The sequence below is a fragment of the Sus scrofa genome, chromosome 7, assembly GCF_054392235.1.
Source record: "Sus scrofa isolate SSC_HxYL_T2T_F1_AM1 chromosome 7, Sscrofa_HxYL_maternal_Yorkshire_Landrace_v2.0, whole genome shotgun sequence".
In the NCBI taxonomy this organism is placed as follows: Eukaryota; Metazoa; Chordata; class Mammalia; order Artiodactyla; family Suidae; genus Sus; species Sus scrofa.
In genome coordinates this window covers 136,969,834-136,981,619 of record NC_139389.1, presented here as the reverse complement: position 1 = coordinate 136,981,619, position 11,786 = coordinate 136,969,834, and the positions used below count along the sequence as shown (strand labels likewise).

General features: G+C 49.0%; 1 pseudogene across 1 annotated transcript; it reads left to right on the top strand.

Moving 5' to 3' along the window:
* The first annotated feature begins 654 nt into the window (after positions 1-654).
* LOC110258820 (immunoglobulin heavy variable 3-23 pseudogene) lies at positions 655-6,420 on the top strand (annotated as a pseudogene). Its single transcript, XR_014811464.1, has 3 exons — positions 655-767; positions 857-1,189; positions 6,383-6,420. The product of XR_014811464.1 is annotated as an immunoglobulin heavy variable 3-23 pseudogene (transcript).
* Positions 6,421-11,786: the final 5,366 nt, after the last annotated feature.

The window sequence follows — 11,786 nt, the reverse complement described above, 5'->3', positions numbered from 1 at the left end:
CTTTGCTGTGACTGTGGCAAAGGCCGGCAGTTGTAGCTCTGACTTGACGCCCTAGCCTGGGAACCTCCATAGGCCACGCGTGTGGCCCTCAAAGCAAAAACTCCACAACACAACCCACTTTAGAGACCGTTGTGATTTTCCCACAAATCCTGATGATAAATTCCCAGGAAAACGCTACCACAGAACAATGTCATCATGTTCTCCTCAGGGAGGGGTCTGCCCGCCCCTCCATGCATGTCCACTCTGCCTTGGAACTGTCCAGGGCAGCGGAGTGTTCAGCAGGAAGACCTCGAGTGCCGGCCCGAGGAGGGACTCCCAGCACGTGTGTGTCCCCGGGCCCTCCGCACACCCTCTACGTGCCCAGTTGAAGTTAACCCCTCGAGTAAGAGGAACACAATGACTTCTACACCAGAGGGGCCTGTGCAAGTGTGCAATCAGCATAGCACATGTGCATATGTGCTTCCTGTGAAGAAAGTGACATAACGAAAACATATTTCCCTAAAGGCTCTCAGCACAACCAACGGCAAGACACGCACACCTTCTCTGGGAAGGGCCCTTTCAGGGTCATTCGATGCCATAGCCACTTATATACTAGGAGGCCATGCAAATGGGTTCCTCCCTCAGCAGATAAAACCAGTCCTGCCAGGACCCTGCAGCTCTGGCAAGGAGCCCAGCCCCAGGATCCCGTTCTGTGATCCGGAAAGAACACAGACCACCCGCCATGGAGTTTCGGCTGAACTGGGTGGTCTTGTTTGCTCTCTTACAAGGTAAATCCTGGGGGAGGAAAAAAGAGGATTGGAGGGCACCTCAGTGTGCGTGTGACAGTTTTCTGACCAGGATGTCTTTGTGTTTGCAGGTGTCCAGGGTGAGGAGAAGCTGGTGGAGTCTGGAGGAGGCCTGGTGCAGCCTGGGGGGTCTCTGAGACTCTCCTGTGTCGGCTCTGGATTCGACTTCAGTAGTTATGGCGTAGGCTGGGTCCGCCAGGCTCCAGGGAAGGGGCTGGAGTCGCTGGCATCTATTGGTAGTGGTAGTTATATTGGTAGCACCTACTACGCAGACTCTGTGAAGGGCCGATTCACCATCTCCAGCGACGACTCCCAGAACACGGTGTATCTGCAAATGAACAGCCTGAGAACCGAAGACACGGCCCGCTATTACTGTGCAAGAGGCACAGTGAGGGGAAGGCAATGTGAGCCCAGACACAAACCTCCCTGCAGGGACACAAGGTCTGGGCTGCAGGGGGCGCTCAGGACCCACAATCACTATGTGTGTGTTTCATGCCCAGGAGCAGGTGCAGAGGGTTGTGAAAGGCTGGTTTCCTGCCAGGGTCTGGGGCTGCCTCTCCATGTAGCATCTCCCTGGGGATCCTCTTTGGACACATGATTCTGTGCTTACACTACAGGCTCTGCAACACAAAGGCCCTTTGAGACAGGAAGAAAAAATATAGTGTCATGCACAATAGACATGGAGTAAGTTATAATTTCAATTCCTGATTGTTCTCGTCCAAATATTGAAAAAAATCGAGCAGGTTCAGACATACCACACTGGCTTTAAGCAGAGGGAATCATAGACTTGCTTCCTCCTTTAGACTCTCAGTCCTTGCTTGTTGTTAGGTTGGCAGACACTGCTGGGGTCATGGCTCCTTGCTTTCCTGTAATTCTGATGCATGCAGAGCCTAAAAGCAGGGTATCACACCAGGACCCTCACGGGCCCCCAGGAATGATGCCAGGTAGAGGGAACGTGGGTGGAGTGTCCTTTCTGGGCTCTTGCTTCCAGGTCCAATACACTCTCCATCGACGGATGTGCTGCCTACATCCTGTTCTGCTCTGTGGGTGACATGGTGACAAATAGGCACCATGAAATTTATCTCAATCAACACGTAGATAATTGGTCGGGAACGTTTACACTCAGGCAGATGATAACATGTGGATTTTCTGCAAGTGCTGTAAACCAATGGGCAGGATCCCGCCTTCACCACACAGTCCGAGGTGAGCACTAGGCAGCAAGAGATACACCCCTGCTCTCTCATTCCAGGAAGCCATCACTGCAACCTCACTAGCCATTGCCAACTCTCTCCAGGAATTCCTGTGAGGGGTGGGGAGCAGGTCCAGTTTTGAAAGCTCAGGCCTGGGAGTTCCCGTCGTGGCACAGTGATTAACAAATCTGACTAGCAACCATGAGGTTGCGGGTTCGATCCCTGGCCTTCCTCATTGTGTTAAGGGTCCGGAGTTGCTGTGCGCTGTGGTATAGGTCACAGACGTGGCTCCCATCCTGCGTTGCTCTGGCTCTGGTGGAGGCCAGCGGCTACAGCTCTGATTAGACCCCTAGCCTGGGAACCCCCATATGCCACAAGAATGGCCCACGAAATGGCAAAGAGACAAAAAAAAGGGAAAAAAAAGGAAGGGAAAGAAACCACAGGCCCTGTTAGCAAAGTATAGACTTGGGAACTACATCCAATCTCTTGGGATAAATTATGAAGAAGAGAATATGGCAAAAGAATGTACATATAAGTATATCTGGATTGCTCTACACAGAAGAAGTTGGCACAACACTGTAAATCAACTATGCTTTAATGTAAAACAAACCATAAAGACAAGCAAAACAGCAAGGGTTCTCTGATCCCTGACGTAGCCTCCACAGCTCTGCTGCATTCCACGTGCAGGCTGCAGAGCATAGAGCTACCTCCTTCAAGGGCAGGTACACCTAGACCTACGCCACATGTCTGTGTGCAGAGAGAAAAACAACATAACACGTGAGCCTCCCATATATGTGTCTCCATGGCGCGTTGATTCCTCTGAGTTAAAGTTACTTAAAGAGCATCCAACGCAGAGCGTCCTTCTGACCCCCTCTGTGTCCCTGAAGGAAGAATCAAACCTCCCCTGGGCAGGTGCACCTGCTGCATCTGGAGGGTCAACAGATTCGGGAATTCCGGCCTAGAGGCCTCTGTCAGCAAACCAATTCCCTTTTTTTAGTAGAAATAATTACTTTAGTTTAGTTTCATTTAGTTTTTATTTCCCAATGCATTATTTTTTCCTCTGTCATACAGCATGGTGACCCAGCTACGCATACATGGATACATTCTTTTTTTCTCACATTCTCTTGCTCCATCTTGTGACTAGACACAGTGTCCAATGTGACACAGCAGGATCTCATTGCTACTCCATTCCAAAGGCAATAGTCTGCATCTATTAACCCCAAGCTCTCAAACCCTCCCACTCCCTCTTGGCAAACGCAAGTCTCTTCTCCAAGTCCATGATTTTCTTTTCTGTGGAGCGGATCGTTCATTCTGTCTGCTAGATTCCAGATATAAGCGACATCATATGGTACTGGTCTTTCTCTGTCTCACTTACTTCACTCAGGATGAGGGTCTCCAATTCCATCCATGCGGCTGCAAATGGCATGGTTCTGTTCTTTTTTATGGCTGAGTCGTATTCCATTGTGGGTATATACCACATCTTCCTGATCCAATTGTCTGTTGATGGACATTTGGGTTGCTTCCACGTCTTGGCCGTTGTGAATAGCGCTGCAATGAACATGTGGGTCTGTGTGTCTTTTTCAAGGAAAGTTTTGTCCGGATATATGCCCAAGAGTGGGATTGCGGGGTCATATGGAAGTTCTATGTATAGTTTTCTAAGGTATCGCCACACTGTTCTCCAGAGTGGTGGTACCAGCTTACGTTCCCACCAACAGTGCAGGAGGGTTCCCTTTTCTCCACACCCCCTCCAGCACTTGTTATGTGTGGACGTGTTAACAATGGCCTTTCTGGCTGGTGTGAGGTGGTATCTCAGGGTAATTCTGATTTGCATTTCGCTAATAATCAGGGATGGTCAGCATTGTTTCATGAGCTTGTTGGCCATCTGTGTATCTTCCTTGGAGAAATGTCTATTCAGGTCTTTTGCCCATTTTTCCATTGGGTTGCTGGCTTTTTGGCTGTTGAGCTGCATAAGCTGTGTGTATATTTTAGAGACTAAGCCCTTGTCAGTTGCATCATTTGAAACTACTTTCTCCCATTCTGTAAGCTGTCTCTTGGTTTTTCTTTCTCCTTTTCTTTGCTGAGCAAAAGCTTGTCAGTTTGATGAGGTCCCATCGCTTTATTTTTGCTCTTATTTCTGTTGCTTTGGGAGACTGACCTGAGAAAACATTGGTAAGGTTGATGTCAGAGAATGTTCTGCCTATGTTCCCTTCCAGGTCTTGATGGTGTCTTGTCTCACACTGAAGTCTCTCAGCCACGTTGAGTTTATATCTGTGCATGGTGTGCGGGGGTGTTCTGCTTTCCATGCAGCTGCCCAGGTTTCCCCGCACTTTTTGCTCAAAAGACAGTCTTTTCCCATTTTTCTGTCCTTGCCTCCTTTGGCAAAGATTAAGTGACCATAGGTGTCGGGGCTTGCTTCCGGGTTCTCTCTTCTGATCCCGTGGTCTGTCTGTCGGTTTTGGTACCAGTACCACACGGTCCTGAGGACTGAGGCTTTGTGATATTGCCTGAGGTCTGGGAGAGTGATGCCTCCTGCTTGGTTTGTGTTCCTCAGGATTGCGTTGGCAATTCTGGGTCTTTGGTGGCTCCATAGAAATGTTTGGATAGTTTGTTGCACTTCTGTGAAAAATGTCATGGGTAATTAGATAGGGATTGTGTTGAACCTGCAGATCGCTTTGGGAGGTATGGCCATTTTCACAGCATTAAGTTTTCCAACCCAGGAGCATGGACTATCTTTCCCTTTCTTTCCGTCTTCTTTCCTTTCTTGATGAAAGTTTTATAGCTCTCGGCATACAGGTCCTCTGCCTCCTTGGTCAGGTGTATTCCCAGGTGTTTGCATTTTGGGGGTGCAATTGTAAAAGGTATTGTGCCTTCGCATTCCTTCTCTAAAGTTTCATTGTGCGTAGACAGAAATGTGACTGATTTCTGAATGTGAATCTTGCATCCTGCTACTTTGCTGAATTTGGTGATCAGTTCTAGTAATTTTTTGGCTGAGGCCTTAGGGTTTTCCATCCATATACACATATGCATGTCATCTGCATGCAGTGACGGTTTCATCTCTCCTCCTCCTCCTATGCGGACGCCTTTTATTTCGTTTGCTTGTTTGATTGCTGTGGCAGGACCGCCAGGGCTGTGTTGAGTGACAAGAACATCCCTGTCTTGTTCCAGATTTTAGCAGGAAGGCTTTCAGCTTTGCTCCATTGAGGGTTGTACTGGCTGTGGGTTGTCATAAAGGGTTTCGATTATGCGAAGGGTATATTCCCTCTATACCCACTTTGGTGAGAGCTTTCATCATGAATGGATGTTGGACTTTGTCTAATGCCCTTTCTGCATCTATTGAGGTGATCATGTGGTTTGGCACTTCTCTTAATGTGGGTAGAACATAGGTTGATTTGCGTATGTTGAAGATCCTCGCAAACTTGATATGAGGCCCATTTGGCCATGGAGTCTGCTTTTGTCTTATGTATTGTTGGGTTTGTTTGGCTAAACTTTGTTGAGAATATTTGTCGGGAGTGATTTCATTACATATGCACTTCCATTTCTGGTGATAGTTCTGGTCAAAGTATGTATTTCTCCTTAAGTCAGTTTGGCTGGGCTGTAAGTTCCTAGAAACTTGTCCATTTCGTCTCGGATGTCAAATTTATGGGCCTGTCATTGTTCATGGTGTTCTCGTGGGATTTTTGGTGTTTCTGCAGCATCCATTAAGATTTTTCCTTTCTCCCCTGACCTCTTTGCTGTACAGTGGGAAAATTTTAAAAAAAATTATTAAAAAGAAAAAAAAGAGCAGGAGTTCCCATCATGGTGCAGTGGTTAACAAATCTGACTAGGAACTCTGAGTTTGTGGGTTCGGTCTCTGCCCTTGCTCAGTGGGTTAACGATCCGGCGTTGCCATGAGCTCTGGTGTAGGTGGCAGACGCGGCTGGGATCCTGCGTTGCTGTGGCTCTTGCGTAGCCTAGTGACTACAGCTCTGATTAGACCCCTAGCCTGGGAACCTCCATATGCTGCCGGAGCGGCCCAAGAAATAGCAAAAAGACCAAAAAAAAAAAAGAGCAAATTAAAAAAAAAAGAGATATTTCCTTTCTCATTTCTTGTTTTGTGTATATGGTTTCTCTCTCAGATCTTGTTGAGAATTCTGTCCTGATGCTTGGCAATTTGATTTGCCCTTTCAAAGTACCATCTCCTGGTCTGATTCTGTTTCTTCTTTTAACATAATTTATTATAGTTGCTAAAAAATGTTCTATTAATTTCAGTTGTAAAGCACGTGACCAGGTTATATATATATATATGAGAATCCGTTTTCGTCTATTTTTTTAAGTCTATTTCATAGATTTCTTCTCAGCTCCATATGATGACCATCCTTCTGCTAACGTTCCAGGGATTTTTTTTTTCCTTTTCCCTAATTCCCTTAGGTGATAGCTTAGGCTGCATAGCCATCAACATCGTGTAATGACACCTTTGGGGGCATCCCATAGATTTGGAATGGCTGTGTTTTCACTGTCATTTTCCTTGATGTGCTTTGATTTTCCTTTTGATATCCTGATTGAACACTGGATTATTAGAAGCATGTATTTAACTTTCCAGGCACACAGATTTTATCCATTTCTCCAGGAATGATTTCTTGGCTTCAGTATAGGCATTTGGGTACATGCAACCACTATGGAGAACAGTAGGGAGGTTACTTAAAAATGAAGCACAGAACTGCCGAATACTCCAGAGGACCCATGCCAGAGCATGTGTATAAAGGAAACCCATAAATCCAAAATAGACACTAGAGATATATGAGAAACTCCCATGAACCCTAACGATACATTCCAAGGTAAATACGACGGGGGAACAATACCATCGTGTGCTTTAGATGGAAGGGGATCTGCCCCCCGGCAAGTGTGTCCACTCTGTCCTACAGTTGCTTCAGGGGACAGGTGGGTCCAGCAGGAGGAGCACAAGTGCAGACACAAGGAGGGACTCCCAGCACGTGTGTGTCCTTGAGACGCCACAGTACCCTATGCCCCTGGGTGAGTTTCTTTCCTGAATGTGGGGAAAACAATGACTTCTCTGTCAGCGCTTTGTGTGCCACGGTAGAAATCAGAATGGCCCACGAGTGACAGGTGTCTACCGAGACGAAACTGATGCAATGAAGAGACATCTTCGTAGAGGCCATCCAACCGACCAGCATCAGGACCCTCATGCCTGCCTTGGGCACCTGCCACTTTGAGGTCATGCGATGCCATAACCGCTTATATACTAGGAGGCCATGCAAATAGGTTCCTCCCTCAGCAGATAAAACCAGCCCTGCCAGGACCCTGCAGCTCTGGCAAGGAGCCCAGCCCCAGGATCCCGTTCTGTGATCCGGAAAGAACACAGACCACCCGCCATGGAGTTTCGGCTGAACTGGGTGGTCTTGTTTGCTCTCTTACAAGGTAAATCCTGGGGGGAAGAAAAAAGAGGATTGGAGGGCACCTCAGTGTGCGTGTGACAGTTTTCTGACCAGGATGTCTTTGTGTTTGCAGGTGTCCAGGGTGAGGTGAAGCTGGTGGAGTCTGGAGGAGGCCTGGTGCAGCCTGGGGGGTCTCTGAGACTCTCCTGTGTCGGCTCTGGATTCACCTTCAGTAGTACCTACATTAACTGGGTCCGCCAGGCTCCAGGGAAGGGGCTGGAGTGGCTTGCAGCTATTAGTACTAGTGGTGGTAGCACCTACTACGCAGACTCTGTGAAGGGCCGATTCACCATCTCCAGAGACAACTCCCAGAACACGGCCTATCTGCAAATGAACAGCCTGAGAACCGAAGACACGGCCCGCTATTACTGTGCAAGAGGCACAGTGAAGGGAAAGCAGTCTGAGCCCAGACACAAACCTCCCTGCAGGGCCACAGGGTCTGGGCTGCAGGGGGCGCTCAGGACCCACAATCACTATGTGTGTGTTTCCTGCCCAGGAGCAGGTGCAGAGGGAGTTGGAAGGCTGGTTTCCTGCCAGGGTCTGGGGCTGCCTCTTCATGTAGCATCTCCCTGGGGATCCTCTTTGGACACATGATTCTGTGCTTACACTACAGGCTCTGCAACACAAAGGCCCTCTGAGACAGGAAGAAACACTATTGTGTCATGCACAATAGACAGAGAGTAATTTACGATTTCAATTCCTGATTGTTCTCGTCCAAATATTGAAAAAATCGAGCAGGTTCAGACATACCACACTGGCTTTAAGCAGAGGGAATCATAGACTTGCTTCCTCCTTTGGAATCTCAGTCCTTCCTAGCTGTTAGGTTGGCAGACACTGCCAGGGTCGTGGCCTCTTGCTTTCCTGTAATTCTGATGCATGCAGAGCCTAAAAGCAGGGTATCACACCAGGACCCTCACGGGCCCCCAGGAATGATGGCAGGTAGAGGGAACGTGGGTGGAGTGTCCTTTCTGGGCTCTTGCTTCCAGGTCCAATACACTCTCCATCGACAGAGGTGAAGCCTGCATCCTGTTCTGCTCTGTAGGTGACATGGTGACAAATAGGAACCATGAAAATTATCTCAATCAACACGTAAATAATTGGTCGGGAACGTTTACACTCAGGCAGATGATAACATGTGGATTTTCTGCAAGTGCTGTAAACCAATGGGCAGGATCCCGCCTTCACCACACAGTCCGAGGTGAGCACTATGCAGCTAGAGAAACACCCCTGCTCTCATTCCAGGAAGCAGTCACTGCAACCTCACTAGCCATTGCCAACTCTCTCCAGGAATTCCTGTGAGGGGTGGGGAGCAGGTCCAGTTTTGGAAGCACAGGCCCTGTTACAAAGTATAGACTTGGGAACTACATCCAATCTCTTGGGAAAAAATATGAGGAAGATAATATGAGAAAAAAGAATGTACATAAAAGTACAAGGATCACTTTACAGAAATAAAAAAGGCACAACACTGTAAATCAACTCTGCTTTAGAGTAAAATAAACAAAAAAGACAAGCCTAACAGCAAGAGTTCTCTGTTCCCTGATGTAGGCTCCACGCCTCTTCTGCATTCCATGTGCAGGCTGCAGGGCTTAGCTCTACCTCCTTCAAAGGCAGGTACACCTAGACCTACCCCACATGTGTGTGTGCAGATAGAAAAACAACATAACACATGGCCACCCATATATGTGTTCCATTGCAGGTTGATTATTCTGAGTTAAAGCGAATGAGAGAATCCCAACACAGAGAGGAACCATCTGACCTCCTCTGTGTCCCTGAAGGAAGAATCAGACCTCCCCTGGGAAGGTGCACCTGCTCCATCTGGAGGGTCAGCAGATTCGGGAATTCGGGCCTAGAGGCTTCTGTAAGCAACACCGATTCCTTCCGCCGTACTGCCCCCACCCACGCTCTGCTCAGGGTCCTCACTCATTGGACACTCAAAGGATGCATGTCTTCTTTTCTTTAGTTTTATGATATCATTGATTGTCCATGTTCTCTCAATGCTGCTCTGCACCAAACTGGCATTACATATATACATACCTTTTTCGGATTCTCATATGTTCTTCAATCGTGTTTTCACACACTGGCTGCATGTGCTTCCCTGTGCAGCACATCAGGACCTCACGGCTTATTCATCTCAAGGTCACTGTTTACACCCACTAACCCCAAACTTCCAGTCCGTCCCACGCCCTCCCTCCCGCCTTGCCAACCACAGGGCTGCTCTCCGCGTGCGTGAGCCTGTTTCTCCTCCCTACATGGTCTCATCTGTGAATGTATCAGACTCCACAAATGAGAGGTATATGGTGTGTGTCGTTCTCTCTGTGACTCACGTCCCTTAGCAGGAGACCCTCCAGGTGCATCAGTGCTGCAGCAACTGGCATTCACTGGTCTTTCTGAACCCGGAGTACATCATACATACTTTCGTTCTTAGTAGATCTTACATACTAAGAGGTCAACAGAAAGGGGGCACACCTCTGCTGAGGAAAACAAGCCTGCCCTGATCCCACAGCCCTGGCAGAGGAGCCCCTGCCCCAGCAGGCCCAGCTGCTGCCACTGTGTGATCAGGCCTGAACACAGACCCCCCACCATGGAGTCTGGGCTCAGCTGGGCGGTTTGGCGGATGGACCACACGGAAATTTCTGGAGATCAGGAGATGCTGAAATGTGAGCGGCCATCAGTGGGTGTGAGAGAGGTTCCTGACCAGGATGGCTTTGTGTTTACAGGGACCCAGTGTGAGGTGCAGCTGGTGGAGTCTGGGGGAGGCCTGGGGGGCCTCTGGGACTCTCCTGTGCAGCTTGTGGATGCAGCTTGGGTAGCTGCTACCTGAGCGGGGTCCTCCAGGCTCCAGGGAAGGGACTGCAGTAGGTCTCACGGACCAGTAATCATGATCACACACACGATGCAGACTCTGTGAAGGGCCGGTTCACCTTCTGCAGAGACGACTCCAAGAACATGCTGGACCTGCAACTGAACTTCTGGGAGTCAAGGACTCAGCCTCGTGTGGCTTTTCCAGTGACACTGAGGGGCAGGGAGTATGAGCCCAGGCAAAAACCTCCCTGCAGGGACACAGGGTCTGGGCTGCAGGGGGCGCTCAGGACCCACAATGTGTGTTTCAGCCCAGGAGCAGGTGCAGAGGCAGGTGAAGGGCGGGATTCCCGCCAGGGTCTGGGGCTTCCTCTCCATGTGGCATCTCCCCAAGGGAACCCCTGTGGACTCCAGGCTCTGACGGAGAAAGGACTGTTGGAAGGGGGGGAATATGCTCCCACGCTTGAAAGGTAGGGGGCGTGACGTGTTTCTTTCCCCCTCCTCTTCGTCGTAGTGACAATCGCTCCTATCAGTTAGATGAACCTACAGAAGAGGCTCGGTTGGACTCAGCCATGCTGCTCGGCAGGAGCAGCAGACAGTACTTGCTGGACATCCAACATCAGCGGGCACTTGATCCCAAAGCAAGAAGCTCAACTCCCCTTGGTGGCCCTGATTCACCGGACCCTCTCTCACAGCCTCCATGCTAGTTTCCTCTGTGCAAGGGCACAGGGACTCCCCACCCAGATTGGTGGAGAAATTCAGCCTAATGACACCTCACCAAGAGCCATGGGGTGTAGCCAGACAGTGTGGTACTGGCACAGAGACAGACCCACAGAACAATGGAACACAATCAAGAGCCCAGAAATATACCCAGACATCTACGGCTAACTAATCTTTGACAACGCGGGCAAGAAAATAAAATGGGAAAAGACAGTCTCTTCAGCACGTGGTGCTGGAAACCTGACCAGCTGCATGTACATCAAGGAAACTAGAACAAGTGGGTTTATTTCTGGGCTCTTGATTGTGTTCCATTTTTCTGCGGGTCTGTCTCTGTGCCAGTACCACACTGTCTGGTTCACAGTCGCTCTGTAATATTGTCGTACATCTGGCGGAGTGACACCTCCTGCTTGCCACGCCCGCCCACTCCCCTCAGGCTGGCTTAGGCAATGCTGGTTCTTTTATGCGTCTATGAAGAGTTCCCACCACCAGTGCAGGAGGGTTTCCTTTTCTCCACACCCCCTCCAGCACTTGTTATGTGTGGACGTGTTAATGACGGCCATTCTAACTGGGCGAGGGGGTATCTCAGAGTAATTCGGATTTGCTTTCCCCTAATAGTCAGGGACGGTGAGCATGTCTTCATGTGCTTGTTGGCCATCAGTATATCCTCCTTGGAGAAATATCTCTTCAGATCTTTTGCCCATTTTCTCAGTGGGTTGTGGGATTTTATGCTGTTGAGTTGCATAAGCTGTGTGTGTGTTTTAGAGATTAAGTCCTTTTCAGTTGCATCATTTGAAACTACTTTCTCCCATTCTGTAAGCTGTCTCTTGGTTTTTCTTTTTCCTTTTCTTTGCTGAGCAAAA